General features: G+C 43.9%; 1 long non-coding RNA gene across 1 annotated transcript; it reads right to left on the bottom strand.

Annotated features, from left to right (window-relative positions):
• Positions 1-6,075: 6,075 nt before the first annotated feature.
• On the bottom strand, positions 6,076-11,387 carry LOC124506400 (uncharacterized). The gene is made up of 3 exons (XR_006960746.1): positions 11,223-11,387; positions 10,520-10,643; positions 6,076-8,630 (listed from the first exon to the last, which is right to left on the bottom strand). It is a non-coding gene; the product is annotated as an uncharacterized LOC124506400 (long non-coding RNA).
• Between the last annotated feature and the right edge of the window lie 14,636 nt (positions 11,388-26,023).

The following is a 26,023-nucleotide window of genomic DNA, read 5'->3' as shown; positions in this document are numbered from 1 at the left end:
TTGACTTTCAACCTAAGGGTCCTCTCTCCCTTAAAGCTAATTGTGTTTTTAGGCTTAATTTCTAACTCTGTGAGTGTAATTTTAAGTATCAAGGGGCCTATAAGCAAGTGAGAAAAATATTCAGGCAGGTGGCCCTTGGGAAGCTTTAAAACTATTTCCGTGTGGTGGATCACATTGGCATTTTGTCTTCTTTGATTTGCATGATGTGGTAGCTTCTCTATCAAAATACAAAGGAAGATCCTAGTGCCCTGATCCTTTACATATGAGTCGGACAGAAGTGCTAGACGGCCCCCTGTTTAAAGGGACTAATTGGCGATTTGTGGATTCACTTCTAGGTTTCTCCTACAGCTCTGTGAGTCAGGGTCAAATTCAGTTTTCCACCAATGAGGCATCTTTGAATAAATGTTCCCCATTCTCTGTTATTTAAAAGATTTTTACCTTCCAGACATTTATTCAGTAAAAATCACATTGTAAGTTCTTGGCATGGAGTATACACTCAATAAGTGGCTCAATATAATGGATCTCTCTTATTTTTGTATTTTTAGCCCCTTTCTTTCTGGGAATTACTCCATCTTACATGATAGGCAGCCAAACACATGGCTTACTTCTCCCACTCCAGGCTGGCCACCTGAGGACCTGATCCCCCTGGCCCAATAATTGGTTTGGAGAGGTCATTTAACTCAAGGCAGACAAATCAGAGTGATCCCCAGAAAGTTGTCGGAATTTATTAGGATACAGGTGCCCTTTCTTTTCTGGGGTTACAAGTGGTAATAACTGTGCAAGTCAAGAGCTGCCAGTGATCATCTTTGCTATCAACTTACATGAGAATAAAACCAATAACCACCACAGACAGATGAAGAGAGGGGAATGGTGACCAAATGCTCCAGTTTTCTCCAAACTAAGGAGTTTTCCAAGATGGGGGATTTCAGTATCCCAGACTAACTGGAATGGTTGATCACCCTAGGCTGGATCCCCAATGACGTCATTTGAACACCTCGATTTTGATGGGTGTGAAGACAGTCTGTTGTTACACTGCTTAGTCAAGGGAATCAATAAATTAACTTCTTTGCTTTAGCAAGTTGGATGAGGTTTCTAACACTTGCAGTTTCCTGCTCCCCAAATAAAAGTGAAATTGCTATTAACCTGTGTTGTTTTATTATAATTTCCATTAGATACAATCACAAGAGCTCAATGACCATTATTTTTAAATCTATGGAGCCTAAAAACTCAAGAGTAACCAAGTTGGAAACCACTAAGATGGTTTCACCTTTTCCTCTTACAGATGCTGAGTGTAAGTTTTATTCTACCATTGATTCTTAGAGTTTAAGTTCCATATTCACTTCCCTATAAAAGAAAGGAAAGGAAAGAAGGAAGGAAGGAAGGGAGGGAGGGAGGGAAGGAGGGAAAGAGGAAAGAAGGGAAGGAGGATTAAATAAGCTTTCCACAAACATGTCTGGAAGTAGAAGACAAAAGAAGTGTTTTGTAAGAAGGAATTTGGAAATGGAAATGGACTGGTGATAATTCAACTTTTCCTTTAGAATAAACACGTGTGGGCTTTTCATCAGATATTTAGCAAATGTAACTACATGCAAGGTAGAGTGCCTAAGGCAGACAGATAAATGGATGTCCAGTGTCCTGAGGAGTCCAGCTCAAAGCAAATTAGTCAGGGAAGGATTTGAGGAATGTAGGCTCCACCCCTGGCCATTACCACCATTTTATTGTTCTTCGGTCTTCCTCTTTACTGCGAAGCACTGCTATTTATCTGGCTATTTCCCTAGGTAGGGCAAATATTTCAACAGATGTGAACCATGATCAGCATTACCTCCAAGGGAGAAAGAACATCCTCACCGTGATAGGAGACTTTAATGTATATATTTTGATAACAAATAGAACAAGCAGACAAAAATTTGGTATGGATATAGAAGTGTGAATAAAGTAATGAATAAACTTGACTTAATGGAAGTACATAGTATACTGTACCAGACAGCCACAGAACATATATTCTTTTCAAGTATACATGGAATGTTTACTAAAATTGACCATATGTTAGGTCATAAAGAAATTTCAAATGACTGAACTAATATAGAATATAATCTCCAACCACAGTGGAAGTTAAGGTTGTAAAAAGTCTTTTTATTTATTTTTTATTTTTTTTTCAACGTTTATTTATTTTTGGGACAGAGAGAGACAGAGCATGAACGGGCGAGGGGCAGAGAGAGAGGGAGACACAGAATCGGAAACAGGCTCCAGGCTCTGAGCCATCAGCCCAGAGCCTGACGCGGGGCTCGAACTCACGGACCGCGAGATCGTGACCTGGCTGAAGTCGGACGCTTAACCGACTGCACCACCCAGGCGCCCCAAAAGTCTTTTTAAAAGAAAAAAGAGAAGTAAAAAAGAAAAAAAATGCCCAACTGCTTAGAAATCAAATGATACCTTTTAAATAACACATGAAACAAAAAAGTACCACAATAGAAACTAGAAAATAGTTTTAATGGAAAGATAATAAAAACAATATGCATTAAAATTTTCAAGATATAGCTAAGAAGGGATATATATTATCTTAATAAGTACTATAGAACGGCTAAAAACCAGTGATCTAAGTTTTCATATCAAAAAGCTGATAAGCAGCACCTGGGTGGCTCAGTCAACTAAGGGTCCAACTTCAGTTCAGATCATGATCTCAGAGCTCGTGAGTTCAAGTCCTGCATCAGGCTCTCTGCTGTCAGCACAGAGCCCACTTTGGATCCTCTGTACCCACCCCCTGCCCCTCCCCTGCCTGCACTCTCTCTCTCAAAAATAAACATTAAAGAAAAAAAAAAAGCTGACAAAACAAATTAAACCCAAAGAAAGTAGAGGGGAGGAAATTAAAAAAAAAAAAAAACTAAAGAAGCAGAAAGCAAAAATATAGTAGAAAAAACTCAACAGTCAAATGTTGGTTTTAAAAAGATTAACAAATTGATAAACTTCTATCAAATTAAGAAAATAAGAGAAAAAAACACAAATGATCAAATCAGGACTTAAAAGGGGGACATTACTATAGACATTAGAAAGACACTAACAGTATCTTATGAACCACTCTAAACAGATTTGACAATATAATACAATGAACAAATTTACTGAAAAACACGAGTTAGAAAAAACCAGAAGAATAAATTAAAAACCTAAACAATCCTATATAATAAAAGTAAATCAGTTATAAAAGTCCTTCTCATTAAGAAAACTTTGTTTTAGCCCAAGTTGGCTTCACCAATTTATTCTTCGAAACATTTAAGAAGCAAAGAGACCAATCTTACAGCTGCTCTTCTACAGAGCTTCTCACCTCTTTTTAGGAGATCACAATAACCTTAAAACCAAAATCCGACAAGGAATTTATAATAACAAAAAATTACAGACTACTTTCTCTCCTAGACATAACTGGAAAAAGTCAGAGCAAAATATTACCTATTGGAATCTAGTATTATATAATAAAGGTAATACACTATCACCAAGTTGGGTTTATTGCAAGAGTATATGTGTAGTTTAACATTTGAATATGAATCCATGTAATTTACACGCTAATAGAAAAAAAGAGGAAAAAAATCACATGATCATCTTAAAGGTATAGAAAAGGTTTAATAAAATGTAAAACAAATTTATGATAAAAAAAATCCTCAGCAAACTAGGAATAAAGTGTAACTTTCTTAATTTGTAAAGAATACCTAAAAAGCCAATAAAAAAACAACATAATTAATGGTAAAATATTGAAAGCTTTCCCCATGAGGTCAGGAATGAGACAAAGACACTACCAAATTTCTACTCAACATTGTACAAGATACTATAGCCAGTGCAGTTGAATTTCTATATGCTTGCCACCAACAAATAAAAAATGAACTTAAAGACATTACCACTAACAACAGCATAAAAATATCAAGTACCTACAAATAAACCTAATGACCGATATCTAAGACTGCTACATTAAAACATAAAGTTCTATTGAGAGAAATCAAAGACATAAATGGAGGGACATAACATGTTGTAGACATGTCAGTTCTCCTCAGATAGATCTACAGATTGAATATAATCCCAAGTCAAACACCAAATTGATTCTGAAATCTACATGGAAATACACTGGGCCAAGAATAAACAAGGCAATCTTAGAGAAAACGAATAAATATGGAAGACTTACCCTGCCAAATATTGAGGCCTATTTTTACGACAGGCTGGTATTGGTAGGAGGGTAGCAAAGAGACTGAGGGAAAAGAACAGAAAATCTAGAAAGAGTCCCACATATAATTGCCCAAAGACGACAAAGGTATTACTATGATGCCAAGGGGCAAAAGATGGTCTTTTCAAAAAGTCATGCCAGATAAAAAGTCATTAGATAGTCATATGTACCGATAAAAAGAAATCTTTCTCCAACCACAGACAAAAATCAGTTCCAGATAAAGTTTTAAAATTTTTTTTTTTTTAATGTTTATTTATTTTGGGGACAGAGAGAGACACAGCATGAATGGGGGAGGGGCAGAGAGAGAGGGAGACACAGAATCAGAAGCAGGCTCCAGGCTCTGAGCCATCAGCCCAGAGCCTGACGCGGGGCTCGAACTCACGGACCGCGAGATCGTGACCTGGCTGAAGTCGGACGCTTAACCGACTGCGCCACCCAGGCGCCCCCAGATAAAGTTTTAGATTGGAATGTGGAAAGGTAAAATAATAAAGCTTTTGGAAGAAAACAGAAAATAATGTCTTCATGAATTTGGAATAAGCAAAGATTTCTCAAGTATGATATAAAATTGCTAATCACAAAAGAAAGAATATATAAGTTAAAATACCTTAAAATTAATAGCTCATTCAAAAAAGTCACCATGAAAAGCATAAAGATGAGCCACAGAGTGGGAGAGGGAATCGATATACACACAAACACAAAGGCTTATATTTTTATGTGTAACAAGACCACGTATCCAAGAAATATCCACATCCCCATATCCAGGTCTAATGAAAACCTCATATACAGGAAATACGATCAGTTTCTACAAATTAATTTTTTAAAAGGCAAAATTTAAAAAAATCAGATAGGCAAATGGATTGAATAGGCTATTCTTAAAAGAAGATATCAAGGTGGCTAATAAGCACATGAAAATGTGTTCAATTTCATTCATCATCAAAGAAATGTAATTAACATCACCTGGAATGGCTTCCTGAGCAGGCGACCTGTGAGGTCACAGAGAGCTTGCCCTTAAAAGGACCCTGCACTTGGTTTACTGCTTTGCTCTCACTGCCTTGAAATTCCTAATAATTTTATTTTATTTATTTTTTAAGTTTATGTATTTATTTCGAGAGAGAGAGATAGACAGCACAAGCAGGGGAGAGGCAGAGAGAGAGGGCGACAGAGAATCCCAAGCAGGCTCTGCACTGTCTCTCAGAGCCCGATGGGGGGCTCGAACCCATGAACCGTGAGATACTGACCTGAGCAGAAATCAAGAGTCCGACACTTAACCAACCGAGCCACCCAGGTGCCCCCCCTGATAATTTTAAATAAGAAGTTCCACATTTTCATTTTTCACTGGTTTCCACAAACTGTACAGCCAGTCTTGCCCTCTATAATGGCTAAAATGAAAAGACAGCTGTTGGTGAGGATGTAGAGGAACTAGAATGCTCACATACATCTAGCAGGTGTAGAAAGTGCTTTGATTACTTTGGAAAACAGCTGAGCAATATCTATAAAGGTGAACACAGGTATAACATGTAGGCCAGCACTTCCATTCCTAGATGTATTTTCAACAAAATATGTCCTTAGGTCCACCAAAAGAGAACGCCCAAGAATAGTCATAGTGGCACTATTCACTCCAGCGCCAAACTGGAAACAACCCAAATGTCAATCAATAGTAAAACGGATAGGGTCCCCTGGGTGCCTCAGTCGGTTAAGCATCTGACTTCGGCTCAGGTCATGATCTCACGGCTCGTGAGTTCGAGCCCCGCGTCGAGCTCTGTGCTGATAGCTCGGAGCTTGGAGCCTGCTTCAGATTCTGTGTCTCCCTCTCTCTCTGCACCTCCCTCACTGGCACTCTATCTTTCTCTCTCAAAAAATAAATAAGCATGAAAAAATTTAAAAAAGTAGTAATATGGATAAATGCATTTTTGTATGTGTATATAGAATACCATACATCATTGACACAACACCATGATATGAGTGGATTTCACCATAAAAATATGAGGGAAAGAAGCCAAACACACACACACACACACACACACACACACACACACACAAAGTACGCAGTGTATGATTCCAATTAGAAGAAGTTCCAAAACATGCAAAAACAGATTGACTGCTTTTAAAAGTCAAACCACTGGCGAGGGGCAGAAATTGGAGGAAGACAGAGGGAAGATTTCTGGGTACTGCTTCCATGGGACTGTTCACTTTGCAAGGCTTCACCGATCTATACCGTTCATTTGTGCGTTTTGTGGTATGTGCGAATGTTATAACTCAACAAACAGGTTTCTTTTTTTTTTTTAAGCCAAGCACTTGCAAATTGTAGGGGCCCAGGGCAGGCTGCCACAAAGGCATATTGATTATTTTGAATTAAAGCTACTTGGGCAACAACGGGTACAGGGACACTCAGACCCTTCTCTGTGCCCCAAACCCCTACTGAAAGCAGCAAACGAATCTCCATATGAAAAATACCCTCCTTGTACGAAGAAGTAAAAAGACATCCTTATCACCAGAGATAGGGACTTGAAAGTCAAGAAAGCTATAAAATAAACCTCGAGTCCTTGAGTCCACCAGCAGGCCTCAGCGCACACGTAATAAAACTTTGGGTTTTTCCCTCCTGTAAACTTGTTTCATATAAATTTAATTCTTAGTCCAGCTGGAAGACCATGAGTGTAGAGGAAGAATCTTCCCTCCCTGACAAAATCGAATGCTTTTGTTTTCATAACCATCTTCTCTGCGATAAACCTAGTTTGGAAGGCAAAAGCTGAACATCAAATCTCAGAGCTCCACCTTTCCCAGAGCTTTGATCTTGGGTAAGTTATTTATACTTTCAGTGCCTCAGTTTCCCTGTCAGCGAAATGGACATAATAATAGAGTTCTTCTCATAAGGTCGTTGAGGAGATTAGGTGTAAAGGGGTCAGAACAATGCCAGGAACCTAGGAAAGTCTCAATAAATCTAAGTTGTTGCTGTTTCTGCCCATTTTGGCCCAACCCTGTTCAGCCAATGGAGGAATGAATGGCCCCAATGCTTGGGGAAAGAGAAATAATAAATTATATTTTTCAAATTCATCCTGCTATATCCTTAGAATCCAAGACTTTGATTTTTACAAAGTCTTCTTAGCCCCTGCGCTCTGGAGATATTAACATGCAAATGGAGAAGAGAATAGGAGACAGGATGCTTGTGCCTTGGGAGAGGTTTCTTCAGTCAGTAAGGTCCTAACCAACGGAATCCCACATTAGAATAAAGCGTACCTTCCAACAGTCTTATCTTCAGAAAGGTAGCCCTAAGTAGGTGATTCAGAGAGAAGTTCGCTTGTCCATGGTGTAAATGCATCCGTGATGTAGTATTATCTCTGGGGTATTTCTGACCCTGGGATCTCACCTTTCCTCTGCTCTACCTTTTGGGAATTCCAATACCTTAAAAGCTGGCTCTGCTCTTCTCTTCTTGGACATCTGCCAAGCTAATCTCCCAACACTGAAGAGTATTATGAAAGTTAAGTTGCATGAAGAGGAATAATAATTCTGTCCTACCAGTATGGCTTAGGGTCAGTACTGCCTTTATAAATTTGTGTGTTTTTCTTGGCAGCTGCCCTATACTTTCTCTGGCCACCATGACTTTACCCCCACGTTACCACATCATTGAGCTATTTATTCAGTTAAGTTGGCTGAGGAACTCTGCCAAAAATTGTTATTAGGAGGCTAATCTTATACACCCCCAAGCAACCAAAGGATTCTCAAAGTGGCTCTCCCTGAATTTTTTTGAGCCTTAAAAAAGTCTCATTTTTCCTTTTCTTATTGAAGCAAGATAAGGAAACAGAGTTCCAAAGAGGTTAAGTCACTCGGTTAGAGTTGATGATGGGGCCAGAGCTAGAATCCGCCACAGTTCTCTCCATCTCTCAGATGTTAAGATCTGAATTTAAGTGAAACAAAATTATGAAGCGAACAAAGAGTTGAGAGTCGAAGGTCTGTCTTCAGTGTGAATCACGCGGGAGCAAAGGCTCACATCCAGGCGAGAGGACGCAGATGCTTCTGGACTCTCCCTAGATGCAGCCTGGATGATGGAGGCAGACCATCGCTGCCTGACAAAGGAAAAGTTCTCCCTAAGGTGCTTTAAATTCTCACGTCAAGTCCTCTCATTTTTTATCCATCTTCAAAAGCAGGTTAATAAAGACTTGAGCTTCAGGAGTCAGACTGGAGTCGCATGAGATTCTTCGGAACTGCCAACAAGAAGCTGTTAATAATTCCAGTAATTTGATGAACATGCCCAAGGGCTCTGGGCTGCCGGAGTCAATAGCTACCCGGGTTGTGAGAGGGAGCGTTTCTCACCAGCATGGTGCATTGATCTCATGCCAGCTACGGTGACTCAATTTCTCTACATCAGGGCACCTTCTTTTCTTCACTCCTGAGAGGAGACTTTCTTTTCCTTATTCATCCCCACTTTTGTCTGTATTAAAAAAAAATGTCCAAAAGGTTCTCTTGATATTTGTTTCTACTCCAATCAGCAAATATTTCAAGTCTGAAAGTGTATAGATTTCCCGAAAACTGAGGGGGAAATGAAGCTCATATTTGGAATCACCCCTGCTGCCTGTTCATACACAGGTTAGAAGGAAGAATATTGATCCCATTTTGTCTACCAGATATAATTCTGTGTGGTGGAGGAGAATCGACGAATTAAATTCACATAGAGAGTCAATATCCTAGAGCACTGGCTCTAAGGCAGATTAAGCCTTGATCTGTTACAAAATGTGTAACTTTCAGCATGCACTGAACATCCATTAGCCTCAGTTTCCTCATCTGTAGAATGGATATAATAATAATAATAATAATAATACTTGCTTCATAGAGTTCTTGTGAGGAACAAATGAATGAATACTGCCACTCTGTAAGCATCAGCTTAATGTAACTATTACAGTGTAATTAATACTTCCTGAGGTGACTGTCTGGGAAAGGAAAGGAATAGAAATATCTTCATTTATCAGGGGCAGAGTAGACTGTGTTAGAGGAAAGTGATTCCTGCTAAGCAGGCCAGTTAGCGTCAGATCAGGAGAGAAAGCTCATGTCTTCAGATCCTTTATTCTTTTCCTTTGACATAGAGCCAAAACCTGGCTGGGGCTTTGTCCTCCTGCTAGTGACAACTCTAACCCAAGTCCCCGAGGGCCCAACTCAACCACTTTCTAGCTCTGAAACCAGATCACAGTCCCCATTTGCATTTTTCAAATACCCAGTGTGCCAACTTCTACTGTTATTTTTCCTAGCAACTGGCAAGATCAGATTTTAAAGTCTTGCTGTGATGCAGGGCACTTGCCTATGAATTCAGGGAGCCTGTACCTTCTTCTGCGAGGCAGCACAGCAGAGCATCTGGAAGCTGGGTGTGACGGGGCGTCATGTGTCCCGGCTCTTCCAGGATATCTTAGTGCACACATACAGTCCAGGACTAATTAGCAATAACACCCTAGTTATTAAGCCTCCAACTTCGGCTCAGATCATGATCTCACGGTTCATGAGTTCGAGCCCCACATCGGGATCTGTGCTGACAGCTTAGAGCCTGGAGCCTGCTTCGGATTCTGTGTCCCCCCCCACCTCTCTCTCTGTCCCTTGCCCACTTGTGTTCTCTCTCTCTCACACACACACACACTAAATAAATAAACATAAAAAAAAAACTGTCTCAGTTTAGTTTTTTTTTTTAATTTTTTTTTAACGTTTATTTATTTTTGAGACAGAGAGAGACAGAGCATGAACGGGGGAGAGTCAGAGAGAGGGAGACACAGAATCCAAAACAGGCTCCAGGCTCTGAGCGGTCAGCACAGAGCCCGACACGGGGCTCGAACTCACGGACCGCGAGATCGTGACCTGAGCCGAAGTCGGCTGCTCAACCGACTGAGCCACCCAGGCGCCCCTCAGTTTAGGTTTTAAATATGATATCATCTTAACTACAGAGCCAGAATGTCCAGACTCAAATCCCACATACTATTTGTTCGGCAAGTCACTGCACTGTGCCTTGGTTTCCCCTGCTGTAAAATGGAGACAATGATAGTAATAGGAACTATCCCGGAAATCGTGGTGAGACTTAACCGTGTTAATACGTAGGGCGCCTGGGTGGCTCAGTTGCTTAAGCGTCTGACTCTTGATTTTGGCTCAGATCATGATCTCACGGTTCCTGGGATCGAGCCCCGTGTGGTGCTCTATGTTGAGAGCACAGAGCCTACTTGGGATTCTCTCTCTCCCTCTCCCTCTGCTCCTCAGCCACTCCCTCTCTCTCCAAAATGAGCAAATAAACATTAAAAAAATAAATATGTTAACACCTACAAAATGCTCAGAATACCTGTCACATACCGTGTGCTACGTCGAGGTGAGTCACTATTAATCTCTTTCCAGCGAAACCATCGGATACTCTAGCCCCATTCAAAAGTGTGTTAAATGAGAAGTGTGACATCCGCTGTCCTTGTATTATGGAGTCCTTTAGGGGTCAGAGGAAAATTTGAGGTTAAAACACATGAAGCAATTTGTGATTTAAGGTATTCTTGCTTTTCTGAGAGCGTGCATAATACATGAAGCAATAGAATAGGAGAGAAAAAGCACTGAACAGATTGTCATTCGCCGTGGATCCCTTTTCCTTCTTTGTTTTTTTCATGATACTCTTTAAAATTTGTAACGGATCAGACATTTATCTCCACATCCCACTTCCATTTTTCTCTCATCCCTAGACATCACGCCAATGTCTTCATCGTTTCATCTGGGTGCATTGTGCGAAGTACGTAGTTTTGTGTTATGTTCCTTGGTCACATAGGATCCCATTTCTTCGTATTTTCACCAAGCGCTGTATTTTTAAGGTTCATCCATATTTTTATGGGAACGCATACTCTCTTGCATGTTACGACCGCCTAATACCCCACAGTGTGTGCCCCGTTTGATCAGCGACACGCACCGAGGCCACCCCCAACTCTCTGCCACGAGGGACCGCACCACAATGAACAATTAGCTCACAGATCCCTGTATTAGTCAGTTCTGCTGCTATAATGAAAACAAAACAAAATACCTCGGTGGCTTCCAACCACAAAGGTTCCTTTCTTGGTCACGCCACAGGTTCCTGCTGCTGGCAACAGGCTCCTTCCTATTCCCTGCGTCTTCACAGCAGCGTCCACACTGAGGAAAGCCCTTATTTAGGACAAGCCCTAATCCTGGCAGGAGAAAAAAGAAAAAAAAAAAAGCAAAAGAGTTGGAGGAAACCAGCAACAGCGCTTGAAGCTTCTGCCTCAAGCGGCACGCAGAGCTTCCACGCCTGGTTCACTGGCCAAAGCAAGTCACGTGGCTGAGTCTGACCCGGAAGCGGAGAAATACAGCGTCTTGCAGACAGGCGCTGGAAAGCGTGTGGAGGTGAGTGGACGACCCTGTATGGGGAAAGGCGGCAAATAATTGCAAATAATAATAAAGTCTACCACTCTCAGAGCTCAGTAAGAATTTCTTTGGGATTTATGCCCAGGAGTGGGATTGCTGGATGATGCCGGCTGCATGCATAGCCCTAATTTCATTAAATAACTCAGATTAATCCAGATAACACTCTCATCAGTGCACATCAGTGCATGTGGGTTCCTTTATCCCTGTACCTATACAACACTTGCATTTTACAGCTTTCCCGTTTTTTGGTCACTAGGTTAAAGGGACATCTTAGTGCTTTAACTTTCATTTACTGACTATTATGATTTGGAGCATTATTCATTTATCTATTTATTTGTAAGGTTTCTTCTTAATTACCCATTAGGCAATCTTTTCCCATTTGCCCACAGGGGCTGCTCTCCTCATCTCGTTGGGTAGCAGGAAATCATAGTGCTATCTGTAAATGCCTGTTCAGTTTTAGACACGACAAAAATCTTTATCTTTCCTGCCATCTGTCTAGTGACTTTGTCCACATGTTCTTTGTTGAAAAGTAATCCTTCTTTTTGGTCATGAAGCCTTTTCCTTCCTCTAGGTCACAAAAATGTTTCGCTTTTTTTTTTTTTCTCTAACATTTGACATTTTTACTTCCACACTTAGAACTTTAATTCACCCAGAACCATCTTAGGTAGGGACCCTATGTTATTTTTCTCCAAATAGGGAACGAGTTTCCTCTGCTACACAATCTGGTCTTTCCCTACAGGATTACAATGGCTTCTGTGCCATGTATTAGGGTCTGAATGTCTCCTCTCTACAATGTTTCACCGATCTGTCCAGTCTTGTACCAATACCAACTACTTTTTATTACAATCACTTTGCAATACATCTCAATGACTGGTTAAGGCAATTCTCCCCTAGTTTTCTTTTCTAAAGTTAACTTAGCTATTCATGGCCCTCTCTTCCTCCAAAGACATTTTAAAATTCCTTTTTCAAGTTCCTCAAAAAGCCCAACTGGTTTCTGATTAGCATTTAATTTAAGAATTAATCTGAGAATAATTACTACCATTATAATGTGAAATTGCCCATTCAAGAGCATAGAATAGCTCCATTCTCCACTTACTCACATCGGTTTTTATGTTTTTCATGAGATAAAGTTTTCTCCATAGAAGTCACGTATATTCTAGATCAAATAATTTCTAGATACCCTATAATTTTTGTGGCTTTTTGATATGTACCCTAATGTGGATGAGACTTGGGTTCTGGATTTTGCTCTGTCACTGATTACGCCGTATGATTATTAGGCAAGTCAGTCACTGCTTCTTGATGTCAGTTTCCTCATTGACAGAGAAGACTGAAGCTGTCGGTCCCCATGGAACCACAGGTAACAATGACAAACGCACATTAAAATCTCAAAATGTGCCAGTCCTTGCAGAGGGAAGTGACTGCGTGTGCAGTACTTAGCATGTCTGATACCTAGTCGGTGCTCAATTCTGTTAGCCACCACTGTTCCCATGCTGATATAAAATGAAACAAGTGGACACTTGGAGAGGTGGAGTGACTCTCCCAGGCTCATTCAGCTACTAAGTGGCCGGTTTGGGACGTAACGAAGCACGCGCTACACCTTGCAGGTGAAACCCCTTGCAATTAACGATAGGTCTTACCTACAGCCTTGGACCGGGACGGTTTGAGTTACCAGCTCAGAAACGCCCTGGTTAATCTTGACTGCCAGAGCTCGTGCCTGGCTCCTGAACACCAGAGGCCATGAATAAAGTCCAGGGCTTCATTGTGTGCGCGGCTGCTAGAGTTACCGTCAGCTCTGGTTGCATGCGCTTGCTCTTGTAGAACATGGTTTTTCCTAGAAGTCCGATGTGTTCCTGGACGCCACGGGCTGATAGTGGAGTCAGATAACAGCCCAGGAAGGCAGCCCAGGTTTGCAGGACAGGAAGTGGGTGCCATCTAGCCAGCTGGGCGAGAATCAATGCCTCTGTCAGATTGCACATGGAGGCTGAGATGGGGACAGTGGAAATCTGCGGGGAAGCGAGGCTTCTCTCCCTGGCAGCCAGGGCAGTTGGCCCTGAAGCCCGTGAACCCCACAGCCTGTAGCCAGGTATGAGAAGAGAATGTGGGGAGAGCCTCCCGATGCGCTGTCCTGCTTCCAAATCATAGTCCTTCTGTCAACACCCTTCCAGCTGCCAAGAGATAAGAACCTAACTCAAACTAGCCTCCTAAAAAGTAGCTTCAGCTGGCTTACCTAGAAACAGACATGTTATTAGCTTAAGTAACTCCTGGTGGTTTTAGTTCTGTTCGATCCCGGCCGGATGTTAGAGCGATTTCACCAGTCTCTGCCTCCATCCCCCGGCGCCCCCACCAGGCAAAGCTCTCTCTGCAGGAGCAAAATATGGCTATAGCAGCTCCAGGTTTATATCTTCCTTAGGATGGAGTCGTATTCAGCATCCATATCAATCCCCCTACAAACGACTCTGGTTCTGCTTGGGTCGAGGTCCACTGGCAGGAAATGGAAGGTTGAAGCATGTAATTGACAGACACGCAGAGTGTGCGAGGAGCATTTCCCCAAAGGAAAAGAGAAAAGTGGTAGATGTCCATTACCCTTCTCACACTATTCTCCACAGAGCCAGGGGCATGCACAGCCCTCGCTGATTCCATGATCTGTTCCATACCATTTCCTGCCATCGCCATCCTCCCGCCATCCCTCCTGGGCTCTGGACACCAGATCATGGACTACTCAGATCATGTTACATCTTTTCCTTCACATCCCTGGGCCCCTGTGCCTGCTGTTCCTCCTCCTCAGTGTCTTTCTGTTACGGTGTGGTCAGCTGCTTTCTAGAACTTTCTCTGACCCTCCCGGGCAAATCGAGTACCTTCCCACAGCAATAGGTGCCTCTTTATCACTTTGTATGGTAGTCAAAATTTTGGAGAAGGTCACATTTGTCTCCAGGTTAGACCTGAGGTGACTGAGAGTAGGAATTCATTCTTATCCTACTGATCTTTGGAGGAGTAAGTGTGTCTGTCTCATAGAGACTGTTCGTTCACCCCATAGCCACCCCTCCTTCCTTGCTACTGAGCCCTGACTTGGAGTACTTTGTACCCAGCTAAATGCTGACTCACTCAGCCTTCCCTGCAGTCAGTAATGAGCATACGACACAGTTCCTGGCCCAGGAGGTCTGCTGGGGGACATCTTCTGGGGTGGGAAGCCATCTCTGAAATAGCTCTTGCTTCCTTGTTTTTTTAAATTTTTTTTTCAACGTTTATTTATTTTTTGGGGGACAGAGAGAGACAGAGCATGAACGGGGGAGGGGCAGAGAGAGAGGGAGACACAGAATCGGAAACAGGCTCCAGGCTCTGAGCCATCAGCCCAGAGCCCGACGCGGGGTTCAAACTCACGGACCACGAGATCGTGACCTGGCTGAAGTCGGACGCCTAACCGACTGCGCCACCCAGGCGCCCCTCTTGCTTCCTTGTTTAAAGGGATCAGATGAGTTTGACACTACTGTTTCCTCCCTCTTCCCCGCTTTGTTCTGATATTTGGGACCATAGCAGCCAGCTTACAAACAAGAAGAAAAGGACAAAAGAATCACCTCGACAGTCTTAACGTGATTGAAGTTCTGGACCAATGCCTGCAGCCACTTTCCTATGGATGTTAGGTCAGGAGAGTCCCCTGCCCCCCCATCTCTGCAGTCTTGCCTCCACGTGGGAGATCTGAGATTGTACAATACTCTGGGTTTTGTGGAAGTCATTGTGGAATAGAGAATTCGGGGGGTGGCCTCCTATCTGATCCCCAAGTTTGAGAAATTGTGCCGTGCCTAAAAGGCACATACATCTCATCAGTAAGTAATTGTGAAAATGAAACATTTTTGGGGGGCTCCTGGGTGGCTCAGTCGGTTGAGCGTCCGACCTCGGCACAGGTCATGATCTCATGGTTCGTGGGTTCCAGCCCCGCGTGGGGCTCTGTGCTGACAGCTCGGGGCCTGGAGCCTGTTTCAGATTCTGTGTCTCCCTCTCTCTCTACCCCTCTCCTGCTCACGCTCTGTCTCTCTCTCAAAAATAAATAAAGATTAAAAGAAAAAAAAAAGAATGAAACATTTTTTTCTTTCAATGTATGTGTGTGATTTTTTTGAACACCTACTAGGTTGTTAGCACATAAATGTTTATGAAGTTACACGTGCCTAACTACTTTGTAATTTAACTGTGAGGTATTTCTTTTGCCTTAGGACACTGAAAAGCTTACTGAGACACTCAGGGTCCCTTTCGCGGAAAAGTCTGAGAATCTCTGACTGAAGGAAGAAATGAATGAACAGAAAGGGAAGGTTACGTGTACAAAGTGGAAGAAGGGTAGAGGAATTCTCTTTCATTCTTCCTCTTCACAAGGAGAGTCCTCTTCTTTATAAAGGAATCCTGGACGATTCTCCTTTTTTGAAATTATCATATCAGTTGCCACTGTGTTTCTGTGTTGAAAAGTTCTCTGGCTTCATCAGTGCCTCCCTTCCCCCACTCTCGTAGCTCTCTGAGGAGCACACCTCCTCTAGGAAGCCCCCTGTGACTAAGAGGAAGTCATGTGATTTTCTTCCTTCCTCCTCATCTTACTCAAACTCAGCAACACCGGCTCTCTGCCTGGGCAGGAGGGGTTCATTGCTGAGCTCAGGTGGAATTGGTGACCTCAGCTCTTACAGTGACCGCTTGTTTTCTATCTCTCCAGCACAGATGTCTTGGTCTCAGACTGTAAACTCTTGGGTGAGTGCTCGAACCAACAGAAAGCCAAGCTCATTTAACAAAAAATTCAACAACTATCTCTTAGGAACCTGCTTGGTGTCAAGCGTTTCTTTTCTGATGACTAGTTTGCCAAGGAGAGCCCTCGCCTTCATCTGGGCAGCCGGGGCTGTCCCATAGGCTGTGCGTGCCCCGCCCTGCACCTCTCCAGGGCTATGATTCGAAGTGACAGCCAAGACAATGGTATATCCTAGGAGCTGTGCGTTATGGCGACCACCCCCTGGCAGCACTTGCTGTTCAATTAAAAAGAAATTTGTATCTGTTTATTTATTTTTGAGAGAGAAAGAGAGAGAGAGAGTGGGGGAGGGGGAGAGAGAAAGGGAGACACAGAGCCGGAAGCAGGCCCTAGACTCGGAGCTGTCAGCACAGAGCCCCATGTGGGGCTTGAACCCACAAACTGTGAGATCGTGACCTGAGCCGAAGTCGGGCTCTCAACCGACTGAGCCGCCCAGGCGCCCCCATACCCGAACTTTAATTCAATTCAAGTGGCCATTGTGACAAAAGGAAAATTAGAAGGGCCTCATGCTGGGGGCCTCATCTATTGCTAGATTTTGGGCCCTGGGCTTCATGTGCCTTATTTCACTTAGTACTCAACACCCCATTTTTGAGCCCCATATTATGGGTGAGAGACTTCAAGAGGCTAAGTTACTTGCTCAAGGTCACCCAGCTAGCAAGGGACTGAATGAGCTAATCACTGGATAGGAATAGTCGTCACCATTCGGTGAATACTCGTTCACCTCCAACTGCGTGGCAGGCAGGGCTAAGGCCTGGGAATCAGACTCCAGGGCCAGGGGGCAAACACCCCTCCTACAGGAGCAAGTGAACAGTTCATTTTCCTTGACCAAGTTGTTCCACCGCGGCTTTATAACTAGAACATTTTCTGGTCAAACCTGAAAATGAAAAAAAAAAGAGGCTCATGTCTCTGCACAACATCTGGGGCGTCCGTATGTAAAACAGACATCGTGCTTGTACAGTGGGGGAAAATCCGAATGAGTGAAGCATTTAGCAAGACCCCGCAGTGTGTGATGACATACTGGAGAGCCCTGACCCCAGGCGCGGAGGGGTGGAGTTTGAGTGAGGGCACCAGGGCTGGAATCAGGCTGGCTGGGTTGGAGTTCTGACTCCACTGCTCACAAGAGCGAGTGACTCACTTAAGCAGCTTGGAATTTGGTTTCCTCATTATGTGAAGTGGGATCACAAAAGTAAGTAACAAGGATGAATCTCTCAAGCATTACGCTAAGTGAAAGAAGCCAGAACAAAAAGGCTATGTACTGTATGATTCCATTTGTGAGACGTTCTGGAAAAGGGCATGAAACAGATTGGTGGTCACCTGGGGTTGAGAGCACAGGATTGACTATAAAGGACCATGAGCAGAGTATACAAATATTTTCATATTTGGTATTTTGGTTGTAGTGTATTTATATATACATGTATATATTTCTCAAAAACTCTATAGATGCACACCTATAAAGTGTGAATTCTGTATTTAAATTTATCTCAATAAAACTGACTTAAGAAAAGGAAATCGTTTATGGGTTTTTTTTTTTAAGTTTATTTTGAGAGAGAGAGCATGAGCAGGGGAGGGGCAGAGAGAGAGAATCCAAAGCAGATTCCATGCTCAGCACAGAGCCCGATGTGGGGCTTGAACCCATGAATCTTGAGATTATGACCTAAGCAGAAATCAAGAGTCAGACGCTTAACCAACGGAGTCACCCAGGTGCCCCCACAGCCAACAAGAATTCTACAAAACACTGGATTAAAAAAAATTGAAAAAAAGGGGAGCCTGGGTGGCTCCGTCAGTTAAGCGTCCGACTTCGGCTCAGGTCATGATCTCGCAGTTTGTGAGTTCGAGCCCCGCATCGGGCTCTGTGCTGACAGCTCAGAGCCTGGAGCCTGTTTCAGATTCTGTGTCTCTCTCTCTCTCTGACCCTCCCCCGTTCATGCTTTGTCTCTGTCTCAAAATTAAATAAACATTAAAAAAAATTTTTTTAAATTGAAAATTTCTTCATGAATTGTTTTAATATTTATCACTTAGTGGAAAATGACAAAGGAAATACTAAATTCACTAGAATAACTGCATAATCTTTTAATGCACCTTAAAAGACCATCATATTAACACCAAAGTGAAAAATAAGGGATGGGTAATGAATTAAAATGGCAATTTCATCTATAGTGTTTTCTGGATGTGCACAAGTATTTGTTTAAGAGGGTAAAAAAAAAAAAAAAAGTACTTGGGCCAGTCATATATGCAGCTACTCTCTCCCTTTTCCCAGAATCAGCTGAAAGTTGCTTGATTTCGGAAATTTCTTTAATTGCTTTTGTCCTCAACCTCTGGTGCTAGCCTCTGCACGCGCACGGAAACCTGACCCAGACACTGTGGTGGGCTGGCCTTGAACTGCTCAGAAACCGTTGTCCTGCAGCCTCACGAGGCTGAGCTCTCAACTTGAGGTTGAATCCCGCCTCCACCATCACCTGCTGGGTGACCTGGGGCAAGACTCCATGTCTCTGAGCTTAAGTTTCCTCATCTGTAAATTCAAGGAGTAAGACTGGATGCTCCGCTAAAACCCTTCACACTCCCAACTTCTAGAATCCTACTTACTGCCTCTGGAATGGAAAGGCAGACTTGCTTTGGTTAGCTTTCGATGTCTACTGAAACATACAACATACAGGCAAGGACTGTTGCCTCCTGCTGGTGCTGGTTATTCATTAGAAGAGAGTTCAAATGATTTTGCGATTATAACAAAGGTAAAGTAACTCAATGCTAAAACTGGCCTCTCGCTTTTTTAAATATCTCAGTAGATGTTTTTGAAGATCTCTTTCCTTGATTCATTTATTCATTCAACAATCAATTTTTGATCTGCTTTGGGTGCCAGACAAGGCGCTAGGTATTAGGGATGCAGAAATGAAACAGACATTGACGTTAAGCTCAAAGAGCTTCCAGGTGAATGGAAGGAGGCACAGGGGCTATGAGAGAAGTCTGTTCAGGGTACATTCGAGGTCTAGAGAAGGACGGGGTGGGTTCTTCCAGGGAGGAGTCTGGAAAGGCCGCACGGAGCAATTGAAGCTGGAAGATGCGTCGGTGTTTGCCAGATAGAGGTGGGAGAGAGGGGCCTTTCGCAGCATGCCTGGGCGTGTGCAGAAGCCTTGTCTAATCTGGAAGCCACACTTAGGTCAAGGTGGTAGGACTGTAACCACGTAGTGGAGCCGGTGAAAGTAGGAGCTAGAAGTCCTGGACGGGTTTTCTTCAAGCAAACGCTGATCTGCTCAGGGAAGGGGCACACCAGATGCTGCACAGTTGCTGGGGACAACAGAAGAGGAAGCCACCATGTCCCAACTCAACGGCCAGCCATTGACATTGGCGGATCATAGCTCCGTTGTGTGTGATGGGTGTGGGCACGGTTCTCCAGGGCTTTCTAGGGATTTGACTATGAGCAGACTGATTTCTTTCCAAATCAGATCATGGTCATTATAGACAGCACAAGGGGGAAGACATTTGGTTGAGTTTTCCTTAGAAATGGAGTCAGATTTTTTTTTTTAGGGACTGTTAAGTTCATTGCTTAAGCATAACATCAGCAGTTACAGGTTAAGAAATAAAGTCGTTTTTTTGTAGGACAATGACCCACAAGTTTTGCAAGCAAACACCCCAGCTCCGGGTTTAGCTTTAGGTGAGGGGAAAAGTCCGGGTCTGGGAGCTGATGAAAGTACACTGCTAGGCTCTTCCAAGCCCACAACACTGAGAGAAGCACCTCGGACCTTTTGACTCCTCCTCTTAACTGGAAAGAAGTTCAGAAAGGAACACACTTAGAGACACAGCAGTGCTTTGGAACAAAGGTGGGCAGGAAAGAAAGTTGCAAAAAGAGCGAAGGCATATCATCTCTTTGCAAAACTACCAGCTCTCTCCTCCTTTACAAGAAGGTCCCCCATTAAATGGGACCATTCTCCTTTTGCCTTTGGTCTTTCATTTCTTCCTACATTCCTTCCTTCCATCTCTCCCTTCTCCCTCTTGCTTTTTCTTTCTTACTATTCCTCCTGTTCCTTCAATCTCTTTCTTAAAGTTCAAATTGAAATACCGGCCTTAATCCCTCAGAAGCAGCTCTGTTTTCCCTGCCCCTGCCTTGCACAACTTGTGGTATGGCTCTATGCCACCATTAGCTACGCGGCGAGGTCTGACGTGGCCAAGGAACATCTTGTACAATGCCACTTTTTATCAAAACCAAATAGCATAACAATGAATACAGGGCCCCGTTCACATGAACCTCCTAAGATTTCACTATGATAAAAACAGTGGGGCTGAAATATAAAATCCATCTCCATTTGAAAATAAATAGCCCCCGTTCTTCTCCCTGGCCCGCTCCCTTCCCAGGCCCTCTCCTAAAGCCCCCACTCCTCCTCCATTGGCTCACCTCCCTACCCTTTTGTCATCAAGTGCTTCCCTTGGCCTCCAACTGTTCAGGTTTCACCAGTCCGGTGACCCATTAGGATGGGGTTGCACCACTCTGGGGTGCGGCTTGAGGGGAGGGAAGGAGAAGGCTTGAGCTGAACGCCCCACCAAAGCCAGGCTTGACTCCCCTACTATCATGGTCCCCATAATCCGGTCAACGCGGGAATGTCTTAGAGATGAGTGTTCTCACTGTGGGGCTAGTGTGAGAGGACCATCTACGCATGTGAATAAGTTTCAGCCCTCCTTTCGAGAGATGCCTGACCCTGCTCACCAGCTTAGAGGTGTCCTTAGCCAGAGACCTCTGAAGAGAAAAACAGAAGTCAGGAAAGCACTGAATGGGCAGCCCAGGATCGACGACATAGGCCAGGTTGTCATGGGATTACATAGTCATTAGATTGGGGAGGCATCCATGAAGGACGGCCTTGACCCCCAACTCACTCCTCCCGAATGAGATTCAGACCCCACGCTGCCCAGACGTGGTCATAGTCCTGATCCCCTAGAAGTCAGACGTTCCCAATAAGAAGGCTTCACACCCTCTGCCCGAGTGCGGAAGCAAGGTCTTCAATGCTGGGTAAGCAGAAGGGAAGACTAGAAATGGAGATCACAGATAAAGTCCAACGAGGACAGTAATTTCCCCACTAGAGAGTCCTTGGGCTCAAGACCGAGACTTCCCATCTATCTAGTTTGTGGACACCATCCACTCATTCATCCTTTTGTTCGTTCAAGGAACAGGCATGGACTTCTGCTCTGTTATCAGCGCTGTTCTAGGCCCTACGGTAATGCAATTGACACAAGACAAAGTCCCTGCTCTCATGGCAGAGGAGGAAGCCTACAATAAATACAGAAACAAAATAAATCAATTCAGCTAGTGACCAGCGCTATGAAGCGCTTTTTTCCCTAAAAAAAGGATATGGGGAAGAAACAAGCATGAGAAGTATGTAGTTCCTCTGCATTGGTGGGGACAGGACGGCCTCTCTGAACAGGTAACATCGAGGTGAGACCCCATGCGAGGGGAAGGAGGCAGTGGAAGAGCATTCTAGACCTAGGGAATGGCAGGTGCAAAGCCTTGGAGGCGAATGCAAGCCCAGCATGTCAGAGAACTACAAAGAGGTTTCATCGAGGCTGGGGTGAACGACAGGGGCATGGCGGGGGGGGGGCATGCCAGGAGATCATGGAGGCAGGGCCCACCTCCTGCCTCCTTCTTGCCCTCCCCCCCCCCCCAGCCACAGTGCTCTGCCCCTCACTGAGTGCCGGGGTCCATTCAGTTAAAGTATGTCTGGGGCTGGGTTGGAGAGTCTCTGGTTTCTGTGTGTGGAGGGGCTTCTGGCTTCCAGTGGCCTCTCCAGGAGAAATCCAGCCCCCCACGTCCCTGCCCAAGCACCACGCACAGAGATCGGTGAGCGCTTGCTCTGGATGTCAGCCCTTGGGCGTGAGACTTAAATTCTTGATTCCAAACCATTACGACACGGGTGTCCCGTTGCTGCCGGTGGCTCCAAATGGCTTGTCTGTGTGTGCCAGACATTTTGTCAATGAAGGATTTCTCTCCTGGCTTTGGTTGTAGGTGAATCTGATGTTTGCTGAAGCCCCAGCTTAATAAAAAGCCAACCAGATGGGCGAGAGAAGGGAAAGGGCGTAGAATTACCTCATTGAAGGTCTCCGCGAAAGGGTGCATGGGCGCATTTAAGGAAAAGGAATATCAGAGCCCGTGTCACGGAGGAAGGAGTGAAACTGTTGACAGCATGAGCTCTGGGCTCATCTGAGGAGGTTCAAATCTGTCACTTGCTAGCCACGTGACCCGGGCGTGTTACTCATCGTCTTTGTGCCTCAGGTTCCTCATCTGTAAAATGGGAAGAGGAATAGCACTTTTGGTGTGCTGGGATGAAGAGAGGAGTCAGTGCTTGTGAAGTGCTCAGAACACTGCCCGGCAAGTTACAAGGATGCAAGGATTGTTAGCTTTTTGTGGCTAGGGAGCAATGTTGGCGTGTTCCTGGGTTTGCACTCACAGCGGCGTGGCTCAGCTGGGTAGGGTGGTAGGACACTGAGGCAGAGTGCGAGCTCATGACCTCAGGTCCGTCTGGTAGCTCAGTCTCTTTCTGGAATCACACCATGCTCCTATTTCCAGACGTAGACACAGACCTTTGGTCCTAGAAAGGAATACATAAAATGATGCAGACCGTGCATCATGAATCCATTCTTCCTTCTGGACAGAAAAGCTCAAGGCCCCTGTGGTGAGAGAGGGGTCCTTCTCCTGCGTGGAGGACAATGCATTCATCTTGTAAGGGAGTCCCTGTGGTTGGCAATGGACCCACTGGGCTATCAAGAGAAATCCCTGGAAAATTGTGTCTAGGTCTGTACCTTCTAACTCAAAAAAAAAAAAAAAATTCTTAAAGCAATTGCTCTTTTAGTTTTTTTTTTTTAATTTTTAAACAATATTTTATTCTAGAGAGAGAGAGTATGCACAAGCAGGGGAGAGGGGCGGAGAGAGGGAGAGAGAGAATCTTAAGCAGGCTCCACATTCAGATGGAGCCTGATGCAGGGCTCAGTCCCACAGTCGTGAGATCATGACGTGAGCCGAAATCAGGAGTCGGATGTTCAAATGACTGAGTCACCCAGGCTCCTCAAAGCGACTGATCTTTTCATTAAAATGAAATCTCACCAGCAATGCTGACACATAAAACCAATGAAAGAGTTGAAGAGCCGCATCTTCTTGGCCACCCCTTTTCTCTCGGTGAACGTCCCCAAAGCAACGTGATAATAGAAAACATAATTTAAATAAAACTAAACAAAATCATTCAAAACACAGGCTTAGCTACCAAAAGCCCCCGAGAGAAGTCTGAGTCAACTCTCTCAGTTACTCATCCTCTGGCCCTTTTTGTTAATTTAGTTTTTTGAAATAATACATGTGCATCGGTTTTGGAAAGTCAGTCTTACGGTGAAAACCAGCCGCACCTGCTCTCCTCCTTCCTACCCTTAAGCGGCTCCCCTAGAAGGCAATTAACTTTCGACTTTTTTTAGCTATTTCTTGGGAATTTATCTATCTTGAAATGACAGGCTTATGCTGCTAGTTCTTGATTTTTCAATCGGAGACATTTATCTTTCGTTCTTCTGTGATGGGGGGTAAGGATCCAGCTCCTTATCCAACCTTCCTTTGCTCCTCCTGCATCACCCCCCCCACCCCACCACAACACATACACTTCGCCTCCCCATTCAATCACATGCAACACATCGATACTTTGTTAATAATCCAATCCTCTTTACCTGATAACATCAGTGAAAACGTGGCTCACAGATGAGCCATGTAACATACTATGGCTAGATTTCTTTACTTGTATATTTTTTCCCATAGTTAACAGTTGTCTCATTTTTCCATCGCCGTGTTGCATACCTAACATTAATTCATCCCCCAACTCTCACACAGAGCCATAAAACTTCTCCCAGTGGGGCGCCTGGGTGGCTCAATCCGTTAAGCGTCCAACCTGGGCTCAGGTCATGATCTCGAGGTTCATGAGTTCGAGCCCCCATCGGCTTTGTGCTGACAGCTCAGAGCCTGGAGCCTGCTTCGGATTCTGGGTTTCCCTCTCTCTCTGCCCCTCCCCTACTCATGCTCTGTTTCTTTCTCTCTCTCTCTCTCTCTCTCTCTCAAAAATAAATAAACATTTTTAAAAAATTATAAAAAAAAAAAACTTCTTCCAGGAATCAAAGGATTCCAGTTTCTTTGTGGGGGCAGGGGGGCAGATACCTCCCTCCTGGAGACCCTGGGTCGTGCTTCGACAGTCTGAGCAGGTCACTCTGCAAGTCTGCTATGCTGTTAGAATTAAGATCTTTCTTTCAAAGTCATCCTGAGAATCCCTTGCACCTGTCTCTTGGGCTCCCTCCCTGGATACTAGATTCCACGGCTTGGTTTGCTCCCCCCTTTTCGGTAAAACACATCCTCCTGTAGCTTCCCAAGAAAAGCTGCTTGAGAAGCGATTTTTTTGAGACCATACATATCGGAAAATATTTTTATTGCAGGCCCACCCAACTCGTAGTTGGCAGGTCATCCTTTTCTTTTCTATAAACTTCATGGGACTTGTTACAAGCATGCATTTTGCTCTTCGTCTGCCCAAGAGGTGAAGAATAGGCATGCGTTTAACTTTATAGAAGAGGCATGATCTTCCAACCCTCTTGTGAGAGGGTTTCTGGAGACATAAATATCTGACTCTGGATACATGGCATGCCATCTATAGCAAGATAAGACAAGAGATAATTAATGCATCCTTCATCCACTGGCCATATTTTCATTTAGCAAACACTCACAGAAAAGTGCCTAATATGATGTGCCGTGTACTGTGCTCAATGCTGGGACTTGTTTTGATTTGGGATGATTAATTCATATGGATTTATTTTGACAGGTTCACATGGAGCCCTCAGGCCATATAGGAACACTAAGACTTTTCTTTCAAGCTACTCTCCTCAACTGGGTCAGCTTCCCTGACTTTAGTCAGCAGAAGCCAAACTCAATAGATGAGCCTGCCAAGAGAAGGGCATAACAATGAACCACCAGACTTTTGCAGGTGTCACTGGGCAAACAGTATAGAAGACCTATTGTCTAGAGTTGAGGGGCTCTGTGGGGTCAGGAAAAGCTTACCGCACCTGTTCAGGTGAGGAATGTACTAGAATGTCTGTGCTATGCTCCATGGGAGGTCAATAGGGCTCTCAGCAAATGACCCACGTCTCCCTCACGAGCCCAACCGGAGGGGATCTCAGAGCAGGAAAACAGCACAGAAGACAGTAATAATAGCAGCAAGTACAATAATAATATTAGTTGTTACCGTTGCCATTGAAGCCGGAAGGGAAATACCACTTTAACAAGGCTGTTTGGAACACTAGCGCCGTGCGAGAGACTCAGTAACGTTAAGATACAGCACTCACTTCTGCTGTGGTTCCCAGACGTGTTTTTCATTACCAGTCACTGAAATTACAGGAAAGGAATCTCGTCAACATGAAAGGCTGCTGTCTTGAAAAATGTGTTTCCTTTCTGACCCTGCAACACTACTGCTAGAATCCATCCCAAGAAAATAATGGAAGATAGGAAAACTTGCCGCTAGAAATTACAAAATAACAAAAGACGTGGGAAAAAAAGATACAGTCTTAAAGATATTTACTGAAATACTGCAATGAAACAAAAAACTGGAAACAGACTAAATATGTCCCTGATTAAACATGTGAGCAGTACCCTCATTCAGCGAAATACCATCCAG

Source organism: Lynx rufus, unplaced genomic scaffold, assembly GCF_022079265.1.
Source record: "Lynx rufus isolate CCGP_SWC_20201006 ecotype Redwood Valley unplaced genomic scaffold, mLynRuf1.p SCAF_9, whole genome shotgun sequence".
Classification (NCBI taxonomy): domain Eukaryota; kingdom Metazoa; phylum Chordata; class Mammalia; order Carnivora; family Felidae; genus Lynx; species Lynx rufus.
The sequence above is the reverse complement of the archived record's forward strand: the minus strand, read 5'-3'. Positions and strand labels throughout refer to the sequence as shown.